This window comes from Mchenga conophoros, linkage group LG4 (assembly GCF_057382185.1).
Source record: "Mchenga conophoros isolate Kocher_MC1m ecotype Shallow Benthic linkage group LG4, M_conophoros_male_GT1.1, whole genome shotgun sequence".
Taxonomy (NCBI): Eukaryota; Metazoa; Chordata; class Actinopteri; order Cichliformes; family Cichlidae; genus Mchenga; species Mchenga conophoros.
Genome location: NC_140529.1, coordinates 21,158,759 through 21,179,869, shown reverse-complemented (window position 1 = coordinate 21,179,869; position 21,111 = coordinate 21,158,759).

Here is a 21,111-nt window from a genome sequence, read left to right as displayed (position 1 = left end):
CAATCTCTCTTTTCCACAAGTCTCCTTTCCCCTTTTCTAGCTGTATGTTGACACATCAGTATTACACTATATTCTATTTCTAACCCTCTCACATTGCTTAGCTTCACCATGCCAGAGTGAGTCACATCATTAAAAATGCTCTAGCTGCCGACCTTGCCCACAATCTGCCTGGCCAAATAGTGCGCATAGTGTGTTCACCCGACATGCCACAGCAGTGTGGGCGAGGCTCAGTCCCTTTTGTGTTACCTCTTTCTCAATGCCCCACCTTCTACCCGTGCTCATCGGTCTGACTGCCTCTGTCACTCTTGATAGAATGATGCCCACTGTCGAGCAAGCTCTGAATCTTACTCTGCAGTTACAATGACGTCAGGCAGAGGCAGAGACGGGTGAAGGGAGCTGCAAGGGGAGGAATAAGGAGATGGATAGAGATCGAGGTACATCCAGGGTGGGAGAATAGATGGGAGAGCAGAGGGCGGACGGGTGGAAAAATAATGCTGCGAAAAGGCAAATATGAGCTGAAAAATTACAGGAGAATGAGGAAGAGGTTTAGCTTAAAAAGGTGTGTGTGTGTGTGTGAAACTGAAGCAAAAGAGGGGAATGATTAGGCTAATAGTAAGGCAAGGACCAAAGCTGTACAAACACAGAAAGCAGAGGAAGAAGAGAACATGTGGGCTGAAGAGACAGTTTTTTTCCTTCCCTTGATATATTGTTTTTAGAAACTTACAGCTTCTACTGCACATGTGGGTGTGTCTTGCACACACACATGAGCACTGGTATGTTCATTGAATTAGATGACAGAGTTTAGTGATCCAGATGAATCAGCAGGTTAACATCAGATAGGTGAAAGAAAAAAAAAAAGACTCTGAAAGGACCACTTGTTCACTCTGGATCAATTTACTGCAGTCCTGCAGTAATCTTTCAGGACAGAAGATAGCGCTGTTGCATTGCATCAGGCAGCATACAATTAACTATGCAAGTGGGCCATATGTGCGGAAATTAGATTGTAAACGTAAAGGTCTGCGTGCCCTCACGTGCGCATGGATTCAAGGATGCACTGATGTGCGTGAAAATGGGCACATGCATTACTTCTGTTCATGCATACTAATTTATATGCATGGATACAGTATATGTGTGGGTTATGTTTTTTTTTTTTAATTGTTCTATATATATAATATTGCAGTGGATGAATCTAACTTATGTCCACATTGAATTTTACAGGAATTTAGCCTCAGCTTGAACTAACCTGAAACTTTTAAAATTATAACATGTCTAAGTCTTTACTGCTGTGCAGGCAATGTATAAGGCACACTTTAAGTACAGTGCACAGGTTTATGTAACCTGCATGATTTGGCCTCTGGGATAATTTGCATCACTTATTCATAAGGTCAGGTTAGCCTAGCTTGAATGGTTCTCCTGGGCTGGATCGTGGGGCTTTCATACAGCTGTTACCCCAGTCTCTGAGGGCTTATCATGTGATGAGGAAGATTGAAGGTAAAGGCAGGGGCTCTGGGGCTACATGTGGCAACGGCAACTAATTTCTCTTGGGTCACATGAAGGGAGTGGTATTTTTAAATCTATACTGTTTGCAAGGTGCAACACGGACTGCTGCAACATATATAAATAAATGAAACAAAATAAATAAATAAATAAATATGGAAGACAAACATGTTCTACACTGGTCCATGTAGTGAGAAGAAAAACAACTAATATATAAAAACTTGTTTTTCATTTATGGAGGTTAACTTATGAGATGTAAGATAGCAATGTGACTGTTGTGATGCAATGTAAAGAAGAACGTGAGTTTGATGGTGCATGCTGACCGCAAAGGAGACAATCAATGCCGTTTTGCAGCAGAGGGAAGAACAGATGCTGAACTTTGCTAACATGAAAACAGAAAATAGAGCAAAAGACAAAGGGTACAAATCATAAAGCAGAATTTTTGTTGATGGTAATTTTCCTGCAGGACATCAAAGACCACCATCAGTGTTTAATTACCCTTAAACCTGTGTATATGAACCTTCACACAATGCTACAAGACAGCTCAGGATACATCTACTGCCAGCAAAGGAATAAAAATGCTACTTACTGCAGAGTGATATCTATTACAGCTATTACTTTATGGTTATTTGTAAAAAATAAAATAAAATAATCTAAATTGTTATAACACTTAACAAAACATCAAAACAAGTCTTTTCTATACTGTAGTTTAAAAAAATATCATTAAAGCTCCCATGAAACACTTCCCGATTGTACATTGTTTGCTGTTGGCACGAGTGATGATAGTGATGTGCTGTTTGTGTACCAATTATCTCCATCTGCTATGGCCATGTGCTGGGTGGGTGGATGATCATTAATTTTCTTAGTGATAGACAGAAAAAGAGATGCTATAGCAACATATATCCCTTTAACCTCTTCCATCCCTCTTCCTTTCCCTTCTTGTGCAGTATTTAGGACCTTGCGAATCATGCTTGTTAACCGTTGAACCCCATACTGTGCTGTATGTCACAGTGTCTGTGTGTGTTCACATTATCATAAAATTCTAAAGTATATAGACATTAATTTATAGAATTCTATTTCATTCCAATGTTTCATTTGCAGTGAAAGTGAGAAATGAGAATACGAAGGGATAATAAAAAAAATATCTCAGATGAGGTTTTCCCCACATTCATTTTGCTACTTCATAAAAAAATGCAATTAAAATATGCTTAACTATCATCTTGGGGATCGTTGTTAAAGTTTATTTTTGTCTGTTGTTTTTTACGACTTGCTCATACACTGTTGATTTATTTAGTGCTGATATAAGATTGTGAGCACTTGCGTCAGGCCTATTAATGACCTGGTTTTGTGCCGCATACAGTTACTTGAGCAGCATGGTGGTGCAGTGGTTAGCCTCACAGCAAGAGTTGTTCTGGTTTCAAATTTGCATGGGAGGGAGTTTGCATGTTCTCTCTGTGTCTGTGAGGCTTCTTCCCACATCCAGAAAATGTGTTGGTGATTCCAAATACGCTGCTGGTGTGAATGTATGTGAGAGTGAATGATTGCCTCTCTCTCTGTCTCTCTGTTAGCCCCGTGATAGACAGGAAACCTGTCCAAGGTTCACACCGCCTCTTGCCCTATATCATATTTGGGAGAGCCTCCAGCTCCCCCTGTGACCCTGAACTGGATAAGAGGATGGATGGATGTTGCCACCTAGGTTTCTTTCAAAAGGTTTTTCTTTCATACAGTCCATTTATATAATTATTTCTCTGTTTTATTTGCTTTGACTCAGCATTGATTTGTTTAGAAGCTGTGGATTTTTGTGATCACTTCCTTATCATTGTGTATTTTCTACCTCTCTGTGGTTTATGCTGCTCATGCTAACAATTTGCTTATATCCATGAACTTATGGTCATCTCTTACACTGGTCATAGCATTTCAGAAGACCACAGAGAAGTCTCGCTTTTTCTGAATGCAGGAAAAACAAACAAACAAACAAAACAAAAACGCGACTTGTCTATGTTGTAGATTGGGATGAATTTCAAAGTAGCTAGTCTTCAGTTCTGTCATTAGTCTTTGTCAAAGGCAAAAGAAAGAGAGTGCAAAAGAGTGAGGGGACAACGACAGTGTAGATAGTCCAAACCGAGATAATAACTTATGTCCGTATATCTGTGTGTGTGTGTGTGTGTGCGTGTGTGTGTGTGTGTGTGTGTGTGTGACTTTTGCCAAAAGTAATGAAAGAACAGCGTGTCCTTTATCCATATGGTGACTTATATTGCAATAATAGTGTGTACACATACTTTTCTGCATGCGCACTGACATTAAGTATATGAGCAGCTTGCATAGAAAGCCTGATCTGAAAGCCTAATATGTAAACATCACAAGGAACATAAAAAGTATAAGAGAAAGACCATCAGTTAATAAAGTTGTTTTATGTTAATGTGTTGCCTTTAAATGCGTGCCTTTATAGGTGTGACAATGCAGCTGTAAACCACAGATGATCCTTTGACATGCTGCTTTGTAAGTAATTTAGATGTTAGTGTTGCAGTTTGTCAGTTTGTGTTCAAAAATGATGATCGTACAGCCACCAGAAGCACATTAAAAACACTGATGATACTGATCAATACAGTCCACTGTTTATCTTGTTGGCTCCTGCCACTCTTGTGGATGCTGCAGCATCCCCGAGTGCGCCCCACTAAACCGCGTACAGCAACAAAGAGCCCATGGCATTTACTCTGACCTCCAGACTCCCTAGATCCCAATCCAATCATGCATTTGTAGGATGTGCCAACACAAGACTGAGCCATGAACGCCCCTACCTGCAATATGGGGGCCCAAGGTCATCAAAATCTACCTGACCCACTCTGAGTGATGTTTGATGTCACCTACTCTTGCAGAAATATCAGTCAAAAACAATTACAGATTTGAGACAGTTGACAACCTGAATATCCACAGGTGAATTCTGACACAGACAGCTGTCACTGGCAGCTGTCTGCTGTGCTAATTTAAGTCTCTTGACTGTGTTTGTAGTGTAGATGCATTGAGGAGCCTCTTAATGTTATTATATATTAAGAAATATAACTTTCTCCGGGGTTAACTGCGCTAACAGGGCATCCAAGAAGATTTTATGAGGAAAACCTGGCATGTTTGGATGTTTCTTAGCATTAATTAACAAGTGTTGGTTCCTTAGCAATGCAACAATAGTGCATATGAATGCATCTTGCCATTATAATTTGCTTACATAATAACAATTTCACTTCAAAAATCATAATGGCAGTGAACAAAAGGTTTCAAACCTGGGCTTCACAAAACGTCGGGCAACATTACAGTGGCCGTGTTCATCTTTTATATACAGTCTATTGTATAAGCACAATATACCTAAATTCTTGAGCGTATTTTTTTCGCACAAATCTTTTTTAACTTTGAAATAATACAGGTGCTAATAGAAACTACATGTTCACAGATAAATCTGACTTTAGCCCAGTTTTCTCAAGGACAATAATTTTTCATTTTAATAACACCATCACCCATCTTATCCAACCTTGTCCTCTTGATTATGATTTAGAATATTTCACCTTTTTGCAGTACTTACAAGGATGTCTGATAGAGATCTTTCGGTCCAGAGGTGCAGATAAAAATCAGCAGCAGCAAGAGCACTCGGTGGCGGTTATCACTGATAACAGAAATGAATAGTGTCCCGGTAGCCCTGATACACATCAACTGATGGAGACCACACGGTCCATTTTCTGTCTGGCTGTTGATAAACACTGCGATTTTCTGCGTGTGTATGCAGGAAGTTATATTCATTTATGCTTACTGTGCAGTTAATTAGGATTTCTATCCTAGGTATATGTCCTAATCTGAAATTTGTGATGCACTTATGAGACGTGAGTCTCAGGATTCCTGCAGTTTTGCAAACAGTCATGTCATGAGTCGAGTAAATCCAAAGACCTTCAGGTGGATTTAGGAGGCTTCTGAGGACCCTGAAGTATTTGGTAGTCGTTCCCATGTTCATGAAAGCACTTCTGGGTAAATTTATGTCCATAAAGTCAATCATTGCACATGCACCAGCCTGAACTGTTGACAGAAGATATCTTGGATCCTGTTTATGCTGATTTCTGAGCATCGTTGGCTGCAATCAAAAATCAAGTCTTCAACACTCCATTATTTTTGTTTGCCAGTGAATCAGTGCCCACTCCAGCCTCAGCCATCTGCTTTTTCCTGTGTAAGGAGAGAAACCTGACATCATCTTTTACTACTGTGTCCTGTATACTTCAAGCTGGTATGTGTTATGAAATCTCAGATGCTTGTTTTCCCCACAGAGTTGTATAATGTGTTTATCAGGGTTGCTATAGCCTTTCTGACCTCATCAGCAGAGCATTTCCATGTGCAAAGTAGCCTCTAAGTAGATGACCTTTTCTATTCATTAGGAGTAAACTCTAAAGAGAATTGTATATGTGAAGATTACTACGATCATCCTGTTATCAGCAGTTTCAGATAAACAAAAAAACAAAACCAACTGTTGTGATGTTAACAATCACACGTCTAAGATCATATTTTCCCCTCAATGCTGGTGTCTGACGTGAGCATTAACTGGGACTCGTAAACACGGTTTTATGCATTGCTGCCAGTCATGTGGCATGACAAAACGGATGAGCAGGTGTACTGGTGTTCCTAACAAACTGCCTCATGACTGTGTATGTGTAAGTGGGAGAGCATCTGGGAGCAAAGCAAGGTTTGCAGCCTCCAGTAAAAGGCCTTTTCCAGATTGGCCTGTTATGAACTCTTCACAAGTCTGTTTTACTACACAGCACAAAAAGAAGCGCGCAGGTCACAGCCAAGAGTTATAGACATAAAAAAAGAACAACAACATTTCACATCATATAAAAAAAAAAAACAGAGAGAGAAAAAGAGACTTTAAAATTGTTCTACCAAGACTCACTTAAAATGCTCGGAGCAATCTGGATTCAAATAGTGCCTGAAATGTTACCACCGAGACTTCATTAAAACCTGCTTTGAGTAAACACGTCCCAGTGGGTATCCGGACCGAGTGAACAACAGTTTTCAATATCTATAAAGCTCAAGCATGCATAAACACAATTAAAGGGATGGAATTCAATACTTAGGTGTAGGTACACTCAGAAACAATCACCATAAGGCACATACAGATGGAGGGACTGCTCGTAATAATGAGCATCTACACAGTTAGCCATCTGACACAGTGTCCATATCATTGCACGCCCACATATGCAGACTTATGGGCTCTATTTCTTCACAAATTTGTGTCCCTGTGCACATTAATTGAAATGTTGGCCTACATAATAATTTAACTTCCTGCATAAACATTTACAGTGATTCCAATCTTGCTTGGGTTTAAATGAACTGTCCATAGACCGAAAATCATCTACAGGTTATAATTTTGATATGACTGATGACACTTGTTAATTTTAGATACATGCAGCTGGTCAAATTGGTAGTTCTAATATGCATTCAAATAACAAATGAAAGAGTAAAGCAGGAGGATTATAAGGAATATAGCTCAAACAGACATCCTGTAGCGTTGTACATCAAATAAAACCCCAAAATGGCAACTTGAAGAGCTTTTGGTGCATTTTTTAGTGGCATAAATTCAACTGTGTGCCGGGCTACAACAGTCTTCTTGTTCTTCTCTTACACAAGCACCTTTCTCTGTGTCCATTTGTATTTGCGTATGTGTGAGAGAGAAACATAGCACTGAGCTTAGAGCAATGGTTTATTTATTAGTGTGAAAAGCTTTGCAACTCTCCATGTCAGAATGAGTGGGTGCAAATTAAAATATCAACGCGAGGGCTAGACGCTACAAACAAGCTTTCGTTGGGAGATAAGTGTTCTGGTGTCTGAATGCTGTCCGTTCATGTGCACATGTTTGCATGACGTCATTGAAGCTGTCACAGGATAGGTTCATTTCATTTGTACGACCTTTGACGTTAATGAAGGGCAGCCAAAGTCTGAAGAGCCCCTTGAGTCAAAATAAAATGAACCATAGCTGGTTTAGCCAAGAGCTAACTTGTAATCATGCACCTATTGATTATGATGAATGTTGTCTGCATTGTTTAATCACTTCAAAGTCCAGACACTTACCACTTCTAACCACAATGAAAAGCAGTTATTCGCCTATTCTGCATGTTTTTAGTTTGGGTTGTGAAAAGATGCTAGCTTGCACTTAGCCCTGAGGAAAGAAAAACAAGATATCATTGCTGGATATAAGTAACAGAAAAACATAAATTAAAGCTAAAATGAACTCAGCTAATACAGTTAGTGTGCTAATGTGAGAGATACTTACTCTCCTATTCAAAGCATGCATCTGTAGCTCTCTCCATGACAACACAAACACAGGTCGCTTCTTCGAAACCAGTGTTTTATTGCTGGAGTTTTTCTCCGATATCCCAGTGACACTGTGAGAACTGTATTCATGAGTGAATGAACAGTAAAAAGCCCATGACACAGTGCCTAGCATGTACACAAAATGGCATAAAAATGCAAAGCACTTTGGACCGAACAAATAACAAACTACCTCTTGTCATGACGTTTTGATGAAGTTCTCATGCCGTTGCGGGAAGATTGTCCTTCATCCATACGCTGACTTCAATTACAACTCACTACATTCTCCCACTGCAGGAAATGTATGTCCAAACATACGACGTAACCAGTAACCCCCTTTAACCCTAAGATGCAACTGTTAGATGCCTGGGTCGTTGACCCAGGGTTTTTGAGTTTATTATATTATTTATCATTTCTAGTCTTTGGTTTCAGAGTTGTCTTATGATTTATGTCTCTGTGTTCTCTAGTTGCTATATCCCCGTGTCCAGTCAGTGTCTGTCTGCCCTGGTCCCATGTCTCTGTTCCCTCTGTTGCAGTGCCTGCATGTGAGTCTGTGTCTTTAGTTCAGTCTGTGTTATGTTTCCTGTTTTATTGTATTGTATTTAAGCCCTGTGTTTCTCTGTGTCCGTGTTGCGATCTACCCTCATTTATGCTGTGTTCTGTCTGCCTGCTTATGTAAGTTTATTTGGGTTTTTGGATTTTTGTTACATTTTGCCATCCAGCAATAAAAGCTGAGTTTGAAGTACACTTGCCTGCCGTGAGTCTGCACTTTGGGTCCATTACTCCTGCTTGCACACAGCGACACATGACAGCAACCTTTAACGCCATTCAGTTCAATATGGGCTGTGTTGCCCTGACATATAGCTGGATTTTTCAGGAGGTGCACATCAGATTACGTGGACAGTAACAGGGGGTTAAGAGCATTTTCTGGTTTGGTCGTAATTTATGACCTAGTATAAATAGGTCACGTCAGTTTACATCAGGGGTAGGCAACTCCAGGCCTCGAGTGTCGGTGTCCTGCAGGTTTTAGATCGCACCCTGGGTTAACACACCTGAATCAAATGATTAGTTCATTACCAGGCCTCTGGAGAACTTCAAGAAATGCTGAGGAGTCATTTAGCCCTCTAAATCAGCTGTGATGGATCATGGACACATCTAAAACCTCCAGGACACCGGCACTCGAGGCCTGGAGTTGCCTACCCCTGGTTTACATGCTCAGCTTCACATAAAATATTACTCAACAGCGTTTATATGCAGCTATGGTTCTCTTTGTCGTCGACCCAGTCAGTGCCCAAAAAATTAGTACGTTAATAAATAAATAATAGTAATGATAATAATAATAATAACAATGATTAGAAGATAGAGATGAAAAAATAAGGCTTAAGCTTGAATTTGTAAGTCACAGGATTTGAATGGGCTTATGTTTTATGGAAGATATATGGTAGACTTGCACTGATTCCCTCATCAGAGGCTTTTGCATTACCTCATGAACAAGACCTGTGGGAGAAAAGTTTGTGATACTTACAGGTTTTGTTCTGAAAGATAAACCTTCTTAAACCTAAAAGCCTAAAGGTAACTGCAAGAAATCAAAAAGTAGCTTTACAGTAGGCTATGAATAGACTCAACTAAATAACCTCCTGTTATCCTCTGCAAAAAGCTAACTCATTTCCTGCAACAGGTAACAAGTGTCATCCTTTCCTAGCTGTGTTATTCTGCCCATGTGGAAAGCACGCTTGAGTTATTTTGGAAATATGCTAAATTCTTACTCAGTCATTTTCACTTTGTTAAGTGCCATAAACTGTAACAAAACGATACAGACACTGATAAGTGAAAATACAGCTGTGTTCTAAAACCTGACCATCAGGTTTCGATCTATGACCTCAGCAAACACGTTCCCGATGCTTTAAGTTTTTAATATAACATCTAATTTTAGCAATCCACAAGGACAAGAATAAAGAGTATGATTTAGCAAACAAAACAGCGAGATGGAATGGTGCCACTTAATGTAAATGTTCATTGATGGTACATTTCCTCGTGTTCAAGCTGCCAATTCCATAGGCGCTAATGCACCCCCATACCATCATCAGAGATGCTGGCTTTTTATGTGAGTGCTGATTACAAACCAGATGGTCCCTCTCACAGTGTACATGTTTCCCGAAAGGAATTTTAGATTTAGATTTGTTCCACCGCCGAATGGTTTTGCATTTTGCCTCGCTCCATCTTAAATGAGCATTGGCCACAAGAAGATGTTACTGGATCACATGGATTCTTCTTTGCATCACAGAACTTTAACCTCAATTTGTGGATGGCAAACTGTATTCACAGACAATGATTTCTGGAAGTGTTCCTGTCCATGCAGTGAGAGATCCATGAGAGAATCACACCTGTTTTCAAAATATGCAAAATTTTAATGCAACAGAAATAAAGAGAATGCTTTAGGATTGACAGCTGCAGCACCCGGTGTGCACGGGCTGCATCTCCGTTTCTCTTCCAGTTCATCTTCTCTGTTGTCTCATCTGGTTTCAAAACACAGATAGTATGGTGATACTGAATGTGAATGTTTATTATGTGTACAGCTGAACATGCTGGTGAGTGGTAATAATGTATCCATGTATAAGCTGTATTAAGCTTAAAATTCCTCCCAAACATACAACCCCAATTCCAAAACAAAAAATACTGCTGTGTAAGTTTTCCAGTGTTTCTGTTGATTTTTGGCCTTGTTTTTTGAGCACAGGGATTTCTCTAAATTCTTAGAATCTTTTTATGCCAAACCACGACAACAGTTGCTTTAAGGCAGTTTATACTGTAAGGCAAAGACTGTGCAATAATACTGAGAAATCCACAACAATCAGTTGACACTCCCATGAGCAAGCACCTGGCAACAGTGGGAAGGAAAAACTCCCTTTGAACAGGAACAAACCTCTGGAAGAACCAGATGTTGGGGGTGAAGGGAGTATCATCATGTTTATCAGAATAATCTTACTAATTAGTTGCAAAATATTCCTCCAGTTGTTTCTTTCTAGTCTGATTTCTTTTCCCATTATGACCTAAATCATCTGTACGTCAATACAATTTAAAAAAAAAAGCCTGAAAATGAGAACCAGAGTTTTAGTTTATTTATAAAAATTCAATGAATAAGGCCAGAAATGCTATTTTCAAGCAGTCAGCTTTTTATGGCAGTATGCGCTTTCTGGGTCAGATCAAATATTTAACATTCTTTCACCTCACTCATCCTTGAAGCTTTAGCACAAAAAATCAAATATTTAAAATCTGTATTTCAATAAATAGTTTAATAAATACTCCCGTGCACGCTTTTAAATTGTACACTGATGCATCCATGTGCACATTTGCAAGTGTCCATGTAAAACTACAGATTTACATTTAAGAGGGATGTGCATGTAAAAGACAAAAGTACACACCGCCTTTAACTACAGCATTAAAATAAAATATTAACTGCAGTTTTGTTGCTGTTGTTTTTTTTTAGCACTTATATTTATATATATATATATATATATATACACATACATACATATATATCCCTGATTGCGTATGTGGCTCTGCATGTTGCCTAGTTATCTCCTTCCCTCTGAAACACTTTATAGGCAGGGGGTCCACATGGACTGGAAGATTAGGGGGATACGGCTCTTCCTTCTTGTTTGATATGTGCTGACACATGGCTGTGTGCAAGTGTAAGTGTGTGTCTAAGATGTACTTAGGACAGTAATGACATAAAAGCCACTGACAACTGGTCTCAGACAGGGAGAAGCAAATCTGTGTTGTGGTGGTTTATGCAGTGATACGATTGCTGAAGACAGCTGGACGCTAAACTTTTCCGATTTCCAGCAGTTCAGCCTTTTGTCTTTTGTTTGCCAGTTCATGGCTGCTGGACATTTGAATAATTTGTCCTCTAAATGAACCTTCCCAAAAATCTCATGACATTTTTTTATTCTTGTTAAAGAGATTTTACTCAGATGTGGCTGTTTTGTAATGATTATAATTATTGTCCATACAATATTAAAAGTTGTTCTACTTTCTGTTGTAGTCTATAGTAAATATTTACAATGATTTTTTTTATTATATAATTTTGTATTTCCTATTCTGAGCTTTATGCAGCATGTAAATACTGTATTCATGTGAACATGTTGGCGTGGGGCTGCCTGATGGTTACACTTTATATGCTGTGCAGTTCTGTATTTGTCAGTTTCTGTACATGATTAATATTTCAGGAAGCTAACAGCATAGATGTCACTGTTCTGCCTGACACTTAGGTCTCCTGTAATTCATCAAATTTTTCTCTCCATCTCTATCGACTTTAATCCTGTCATAGTTTCTCTCGTTTGCTCACAGCAGAGATTCAAGTGTCATTCTGTCTGCCTCTCTTCCCTCTCCCAGTCATTTGTCCACGCGTGCTGCCCTGCGTCCTTTCTCTTTCTGTCTCTCCAGTCATCCGTGCCCCTTTCCTTCATTTTTCTCATTCTCTGCTCATTCCTCTATTCACCCCTTTTCCCACCGCTCGCGAGCACTGTATGCCCATTTTCTGTCCTCGTCTTTGCAACCTGATAACAAGCAGGCTAGTGCAATGCCACGCTTCACTGCTTCTCCTTCTGCTGCACATGGAAAAAAAAAAAGTGAATACACAGAGAAACAGAGGTGCACACACGTAACCCTGCACAGACACACACACACACACACACACACACACACACACACACACACACACACACACACACACAGACATTATGCACACAGTACACTGAAATATTTGATTTATCCATTTTCACCATGAGTCATCATCTTGGTGAGAGGCTAGCACCCTATATGAAGTAATGAAATTTAAAGCTGTCTTTAACTTCACTTTCAATGGGAGTGCTGAAGCAGCAAGACATGGATATGAATAATGCCATAATTTATGTCCAGAACATTAATTTTTCCAGCTTGCCAGCTCTATATCCCTGTGAAATATTTTGCATAGCTCAGGACTGCTCCGATGCTTTTTGCTACAATAAATAAAGTTACGTGTACACTTTATGAATATGCAAGAGGATTTTAAGGGGTGGGCTGGGCGACGTGTAGTAGAAGTAAGAGGAAGTCTAAAGGCAGCCTGTGTAATGCTCATAAATATTCCGGATTATATTATGCAGTCTAGTTTGAATACTCTCTCTAATCTTAAGAAGGGCAAAAAGGTATTTCAGACTTAAAACTAATCAAAGTCCAACATAAAGTCTAAATAAAAAAAAAACTCAGTTAACTGAGTTTTATGTTTCTAAAATGTTTTTTTAAAAATATAATGAAAATATAATATAAATAAATAAAAACAGGCAGAAAGAAGCTCCAGGTGCAACCGTTAGAAGCGCTTCGCAGCATGAAACGCCGTGTCCGATTCTGTTCCTCTTCCACGATGCTGACATTTTGCACGGAAACAGATTGTTTATCAGCAGGGGTGGGTAAAAATGGTAATATTAATTGGCAGGGTAAACCCTCTTGACACCTCTCTAAAAATGCTGGAAACTGTTGACTAATATGATAAAACGAGTTGGGGGGCAGGAAGGATGGAAAACAAAGCTTGAGGAGTTACATGAATGACTAGTTGCTATGGTTTCTGAGTTTTGATTAGTCTTTGTATCCCCCTGTCTTTGACATTTCCTGTATATGTCTGCCAGCTAACTACCCATACCTTCCTGTTCCCAACCATGTGTCCTGCCTGTCTCTGTGTGACTGTATTGTTTCTTTGAGTTCTGGTTTCACTTTTGTTTATTCAACTAATCCAGTCTTACAGTCCAGCACCTTTTGCTCTATCCAAACAGAGGTTTATTTTTTGTCTCCTTTGAACTCAATACTGGCTTGAGTTCAAAGGATAACAAAATATAATATAATGTAGTGTACAAGCAGCACTGATTACATGTCATAGAAATTAGCCAAAATACAAAATCATCATATCAACAATAATTACCCTCCTGATTTCATATCTTGTAGAACTACCTCTAGCATCAATAAATTACTTCATCACATGTTTTGGGCCATTCTTCTATACATTGTTGCTTCATGCACAACTCTCTTAAGATCTCATCACAGCTTTTCAATGAGGTTGAGGTCTGGACTTTGAGTGGGCCATTGCAACACCTTGATTCTTTTCCTTTTCGGCCAATCTGTTGTAGATCTGCTGCTTTGCTTGGGATCATTGTCCTGATGCATGATCCAATTTTGGCCAAGTTTTAGCTGGTGGACAGATAGCCTCACATTTAACTCTAGAATAGTTTGTCATAGAGAGGAGCTCGTGTTCAATACAGTAACTGATGCCGAGGTCCTGTGGCTGCAAAATTAGTTCAAATCATCACCCCTCCACCTCTGTGCTGACAGTTGATCTCACGTGTTTGTGCTGATGTGCTGTTCGTGATTTTCACTTCATGTGGTGCTGTGCATTATGGCTCAACATCTCCACTTTGGTCTGGTCTTGTGTTTTGCTCAAATGTAATGTTTACAAACCTTAAGTCATGCTGTAGTGTTCTTTTTAGAGAGGAGAAGCTTTCACCTGGCCAAACAACCCATACATTTGTTTCTAATTGTACTGTCACGAACTTTAACATTTAAAATGTTAGCTTGTGTATTTTTGCACTTTCTTTGAGGGTTCATTGTTCTGACCAGTCCTGTCTTGAAAAGATTTTGGCATCTGTTGTCAATGTTTTTAACTTGTTAATAATCTTTCTCACTGTTGAATGATGGACTTCAGATTTCCAGGAAGTGGCCTCCTAACTCTTTCCAGACTGATGGTCAGCGATAATTGCTTCTTTAAGGTCACTGACAATGTCTTTTCTCTTTGGCATTGTGTTAACAAACACCTGAATGCTTCGAACTGCCAGCATGCGTTTTTGTATTGTTAGAGAAGTGATCACGCTAGCTGAAAATGTTTTGTACAATGCTTTGTAGTTCTTCTGAAGACGTATTTTGTCATTTTAAGACCCTTAAAATGATGTACTCTTTTTGCTTCCTTAATGACTAAGCAATGTACGTTTCTCAGTGATATTCTATTATTATAGTAGAGCCAAAACACTGGATAAAAGTGTAATCATCTAAAAAATACATAGATGCCAAAAAACACCAAAACAGCTGTAGACTAAACAATGCTTGCATCCAATATAAAATCATTAAAATGATTGAGCGTGTCATACAAATACCAGGTATGTTGGCTCTTCATAGGATGCAACATAGCTTAAAATATGTCAATACATGTAGCTCCATAAAATGTACAAAGTTATATATAAATTGTTCAAAAACTTACTATAGATCATATAAAAATTAATTTAGTGCTTTTTTGGTTTCCAATGACATAAGAACAAAGAAGAGGACACTAACAGCATTCTGATTAGCAGTGCGTATCTTGAATTCTCAATTCATAAGAGTCCTGGTCCCAAAGCCCCACTCTAGTTGCTGATATCCCCAGGGTGAAGATAGCACAAGGCTCAGCAGATGACTTAATTAATTAAAAACATGTTAATCATAATTCTATCTAAAGTTATTAGTGCTTGTTTGGGGTTGTTTTTTTCTGCCTTATTGCTCCTGTCGGTGAATCATGATCAGTGTATGCCTATGGCAGGATGGTGGCGAGGAAAGGGCAGGCAGTTTACGCCTGGATGACAAGAAACATCCACTCAGTTTAAATGTTACTGTACTGACTCTGAACTTTGACCGATGTATGCAAGCAGCTCAATAAAGAAGGCTTCTCCGCACAAAACCAACACTGTTGGGCAAAAAGCAAGCAAAGAAGAAAAATCATAATAGAAGATGCAAACAACACAGAAAGAGAGAAATGGAACAAAATATGATAAACGTTCAGTCATTCTAGGAGCAAGGCATGCCTACTGCTTTCAGCAATAATTTGCTTTTAGTGCCTTTTAGCACAAAATAGCTAAGATCATAGACATACCAAACCTTATTGTTGGAACTATGAGACTGTTAACATGCTGATGCTGATGGTGACGCTTTTAGTTAGAAAGAGTGAATACGACTGCCTTAAGAGGCAGTAGGTGGTGGTGACAAAAGATACATGACTTTTGTGATGAATGCCTTAGTGGCGTGTTTGGCACAAGAAAGGAAGCAAGCAAGCAAGACACAGTGATCCAAGCAAAGAGCAAAAGTGTGGAACGAGAGAGGAACAATGCAGGGTTTAGTGACAGGTCAAAAGGCAAAAACTAAAAGCAAGAGAAGAGAATATGTAGGTACATAAAAGGGGCAAGTTGTGAAGAATAACAAAGCAAAGAGGGAAAAGGGAAAAGAAGGGGGAGGAGGCTCCTCTGGGGTGTAATTAAGGCCCTGAATCCTGTTTGCCATTGACCAAGAGCTTGCAAGAGATATGGGGAGTGATGTGCATGTGAAGATGCAGTGGGAAAGAAGAGAGCAGGAGGAAAGGGAGTATAAGCTGGGTGAAAATTAAGATGAATATTAAGATGAGGACAAGCGTTGTTGCTATAGGGGGGAAATGAGAAGAAGAAAACTGCAAATTTGTTTCAGCTTTAAAAAAACACAGAAAGAAGATACTTGGTGTCTTGATGGTGCAAGAGCGGTTCTAATAACTGTTTGGCTCCTGTAGTTTTAATTATTTTCTAATAGTCATTAATCCAGAGCTGCTACAGCAAGAGCGTTGTGCTGTTTTCCCCCAAGTAACTTTAAAACCGCAGCAAGTCTTTCATCCATCCCAGGGAGTAAGGGAACGATTCATCTAAATTTTTAACATTGTTGAAGGCAAGATGAATAAAAGGATTTACTAATCTATGTGCAAGCTCACACTTAATTCCTCAGCAATCAACATCACATTTGAACTAAGTTTCATCAAAAAGAAAGACAAAAAAATCAGAGAACATATACACAAGAGCTTTAAGCAGATTCACCTGTTTCATACAAACCAGTGTCAAAACCTCAGTGTGGATGGAGCTTATTAAAATATAGCAGAGTGGAAATGAGATTTGCAAAATGACATGCATGCCTTTGAAAGTGACATGCCTTTGACACAACTTCTCTCGGGATTTTCTCCCACAGGACAGAAAAGCAAAGCCTGAAAAGCATTTACGCTCTAACATGCAATACTGATCCTATTACATTTGACTTGCGCTGTGCACACAAGTAATGGGACAGGCCTAACAAACGCTGTTAATTGTTAAATATTTGCCCACAGAGCGACGTGCATGAGGTTACAGATTACTAATACAAACAGCGCTGAAGCTGAGGTGTCAGTGTAAAACGACGATTCTGATAGTATGTGCGCTTGAGATTTTACTCGGATCTCTGAAAACGTAACGGATGATGGCAATTCACCGCCAGTTCAACAAGATGACTTGAAGCGTGAAGATGATTTGAAAAAAGTCAACGTAATTGACGCTGACAGTCGTAGGAGGACTGTGTGTTGGGTGCTGTTTCCTATCCGAAAGGAGGTTTGGTGCTGCGAGCGGCTGGCTACATTGGGTCGCTGCTGATGCCGATTTCCCCCGGGTGCAGTGGTGAGTCAGGTTCCCTGTCGCAATGCATTCTCTACAACACAGACATGCTCTGGGGAGTCCATGACTGATCCCTCTGCCCTTCAGTGCACTGTGTGTGTGTGTGTGTGTGTGTGTGTGTGTGTGTGTGTGTGTGTGTGTGTGTGTGTGTGTGTGTGTGTGACTGTATGTCTTAGAGTGGGATAGGCCAGAGTGTACAAATTGTATATCTCTTTTATAACTAAGAAAGACTTTAGTGCTCCTTTTAGATATGAATCATCTTGACCCAGCAGGCAAACCACAAACACACTTCTTAAATTCAAGATGAGCACAACATGTGCCTTTAGACTGTAACAGTATTGCTTGGACAGTTAGCATATTGCAGCTCTGCAAACTGCAGCAAAAGAAAAGTACCCATTAAGTGTTCTGCTGCTCCTATAAAGTGATATTTGCTGCCTATACATGATCAAATCAGATCAGCCTCCCTCTTATAGGTATGTGATGATTTCTTTTTTTATATGCATTCTGCTCATATGCATAATGGCTTCGTCACATCTATGACAAAGATTGAAGGTGCATGCTGTCCTCCTTCTGCCAAGGACACCACACAGGAGGTGATGGATGTAGCTCTGAATTTCAATCAGCTCACCTGTTTTAGAAAAAAAGAACTGTCAGTGACAAAAGTGACATCTGCTAACAAACACCCAATATCATTAGTCTATTGTCTTAACAGCCACTGTTAAAACTACAATAACAAAACCAATTCTCCAATCTTACCCACTGAATGGCTTTGGAAAATGTAAAGGGGGCAATAAATTGGCCAAAATGAACGTGGGCTGTATGTGGCCCACAATGTAAAAGGAGTTTTTACAACCCTAGCATAGTCCATAACATAATGTTATAAAATCTTACTATTACCACTCAGAAATAGTAACGTCTTCCTGCTCAGTGATGTCTAACCAGCACTGTGAGAGAGACAGTACTAACCCCTCTATCTTCACGCCTCTGAATTGTTTAGGAATGTACTTGCATTACATTAATTATTTTATCCATTAATGCAACATTTTTTTTATTGATACATTATTTTATCAATGCACAAACTAAATTTAATGTAACATGTATTAGTGTAACAAACATACACATCTAAACTATCATCTGATCATGTGATGCATCACCAGCAAGCATTAGATGATGCATGCTGCAGTGCAATGCTGCCTGATCTTTACCTGCATCTTGTTCTCTGTGTGGTTTAGTGCTTTAACCCTGTGCAGCTTTAATTTGATACAATACTCGATTTCTGTATTGAATACAGACGAGCAATGAAAAAAAGATTAACTGCTTAAAGCTGTATTCAAATGCTTTTTCTCTTCCATGGGTTGGTGTAATATAATTATCACCACAGTATCTGAGTGATATTAAACTCATTCAAATGGTCCATGTCAGCATTTTTATTGCATGACTCTTTGCAGATGAAGATTGTAATTGGACTGTTACCTCAGGTTATAAGAAGTCCCACATGCATGAAATTTCACAGTGATTTAATTTGTGAATGGGACAGTCCTTGTGGCCATTTACTTTGTTATGGTAGATTTAACATGAGCATATTTGTTCAGGCAATATTTTATAGTAAAATCCAACTGAGGTTTGTTGTATTCAAATTAAATATTAATCATTAAGTAAAATGTGCTTGGTATAAACTCAGAGTATAACAATAAAGTAAATTTCATTTGACCAAATCTCATTAAATGTAGCATGTTTACATTTTGTACCTAAACAAAATTACATGTAAAATTGTTAAAGTCAGGTTGTTAAAGTTTTTCATCATTATTTGTTTAGGTCATCATTTGGATTAACCAGTCTCAGAATTATTGACAAAGGGCATTTCCTGTTGCAAATATGCAGTAGATTACAAATAGATATCCTTAGAATGAGGACAGGCTCACTGACCAGTGGCGAAACCTTGCTAAAAAAACACAAAAAATGCAATGGCTCAGGAATACAGTTTGTTGCGCCATCCACACATGCGAGTTAAAACCATGTTCTTCTCTGGGCCACAACTCATTTAAAATGGGCTGAGCCAAAAGTTGTTCTGTGTTCTGTGTTGGCAACTTCGACATGTGGACAGAGACTATCAATAAGTACTCTCATCTGCAGACGAGACATTGGAGGGGTTATGAGAAGTTATCATTCAAAAGATCTGAATGACCATGACAAGTTTAACATGAGTGTCCATGTGTGCTTAACTCTCCTTAATATCTCATTTCAGTTACCTCAACAATTGTTTCTGCTCAAAGGCAACCCTGGCCTTATCATAATTTTTATAATGATCACTATCGGTCATCTCTGTCAGAATTCGTACTACTACATATTAAATATTAGTATCATTTGGCTGTTTACATTCTATGTCTTTTAGCAGTTACATTGACAGTTTGATAAATAAAACAGTGAGAAAAAGGGAGCATTGAATATTTGTGTGTCAGTGCCTATTTGTGCATCTATCTCAGATCCTCTTAGGCTTCCATCTAATTACAGTGAAAAGGAGTTGAAACCTTTACAATGCCCCTTGAATAGTTGGAGACATCATAATCATGTCAGGCTTCTTTCTTCCCTCCGTTATGCTCGCTCTTTCCTCCACTCCACTCCCCTTCCCTCTCTTTTTCGACTGGTGTTTTTGCAGCAGTAAGGTAATCACAGTCTGCGTACACACACGCTAGAGGTCTCTCATGGAGAAATAGAGCACATTCAACATTTATGAGGGCACTCTGAGAGGTTATTCCTCCTTGAAATTTTAATGTTTTTTCCCTGGTAGCACCCTGAGAACATATATACATATCTCACTTCAACCTGAGGGCAGGTGAAAGGTGCTTTGAGAATATGCTTTGCGACACGCTGTCCCTTAATCTGATGCTGGGACTCGAGAGCCCAAACCACTGCAGATTGACAAAACATGCAAATACATAAAACACAAGCAAATTTGGAAAACATCCTCAATTTGACAACACAGTATACAGGTGCTGCGCTTTGGGAAAGAAAGCTCTGAAGGCAGAAACAACGTAAAAAAAGCACTAGAATAAAAACAACAGTCCAGGGGATAGTTCTATAGTAAAATGGTTGCTGAATCAAAAAGTTACAGAAATCTGTCAGTCAGATTTTCCAAAATATCAATGTTTTCTGTGTTTGCCACATTTTGTTTTCTCAATTTCCATCAGATTTGGACATTTTTTTGCTTGATTTGTCATTTAGTTGAGTATTTAGCTTTCAGAGCCACTGTAACCACATATTTCTGGCACTGACTAATCTTTGGTGTCTTTACAGTGATGGACCTCATGCCCAGATTGGCCAGGTTTAAAGTTTAAAAGATTTCAAATTTCATATCTAACTTGAAGTAGTAGAACTACAAAATTAGCCCAAATCAGAATTGTTGTTGTTTTGTTTTTTTGTTTTTTTAACTTTTAAAATACACAGAATTGACTTTTGGTTTTTGAGTTTGTTTTAGAGAACAGTGTCGAGTGAATATTAAAGTATGATAAGAATACGGATAAAATAATGAAATAAATTCATTCATTCAAACAATAACATAACAATTAAATTCAGTAAGATCTCTGTGAATGCTTCTTCATCCCACTTTGTTATTCCTGATTCATCTTTTATTTATAATACCATGTTTTAGAAAAGAAAATGCATATGAAGGACGTTGTTTACAAAAGCTGTCATAAAAATTGTGCTATTTTTTGGTGATTTTGTGGACGTGCAGCAGAACAAATGCCTTTTTAATGAACACCTTCATGTCCCACTAGAGGGCAAAAAGATC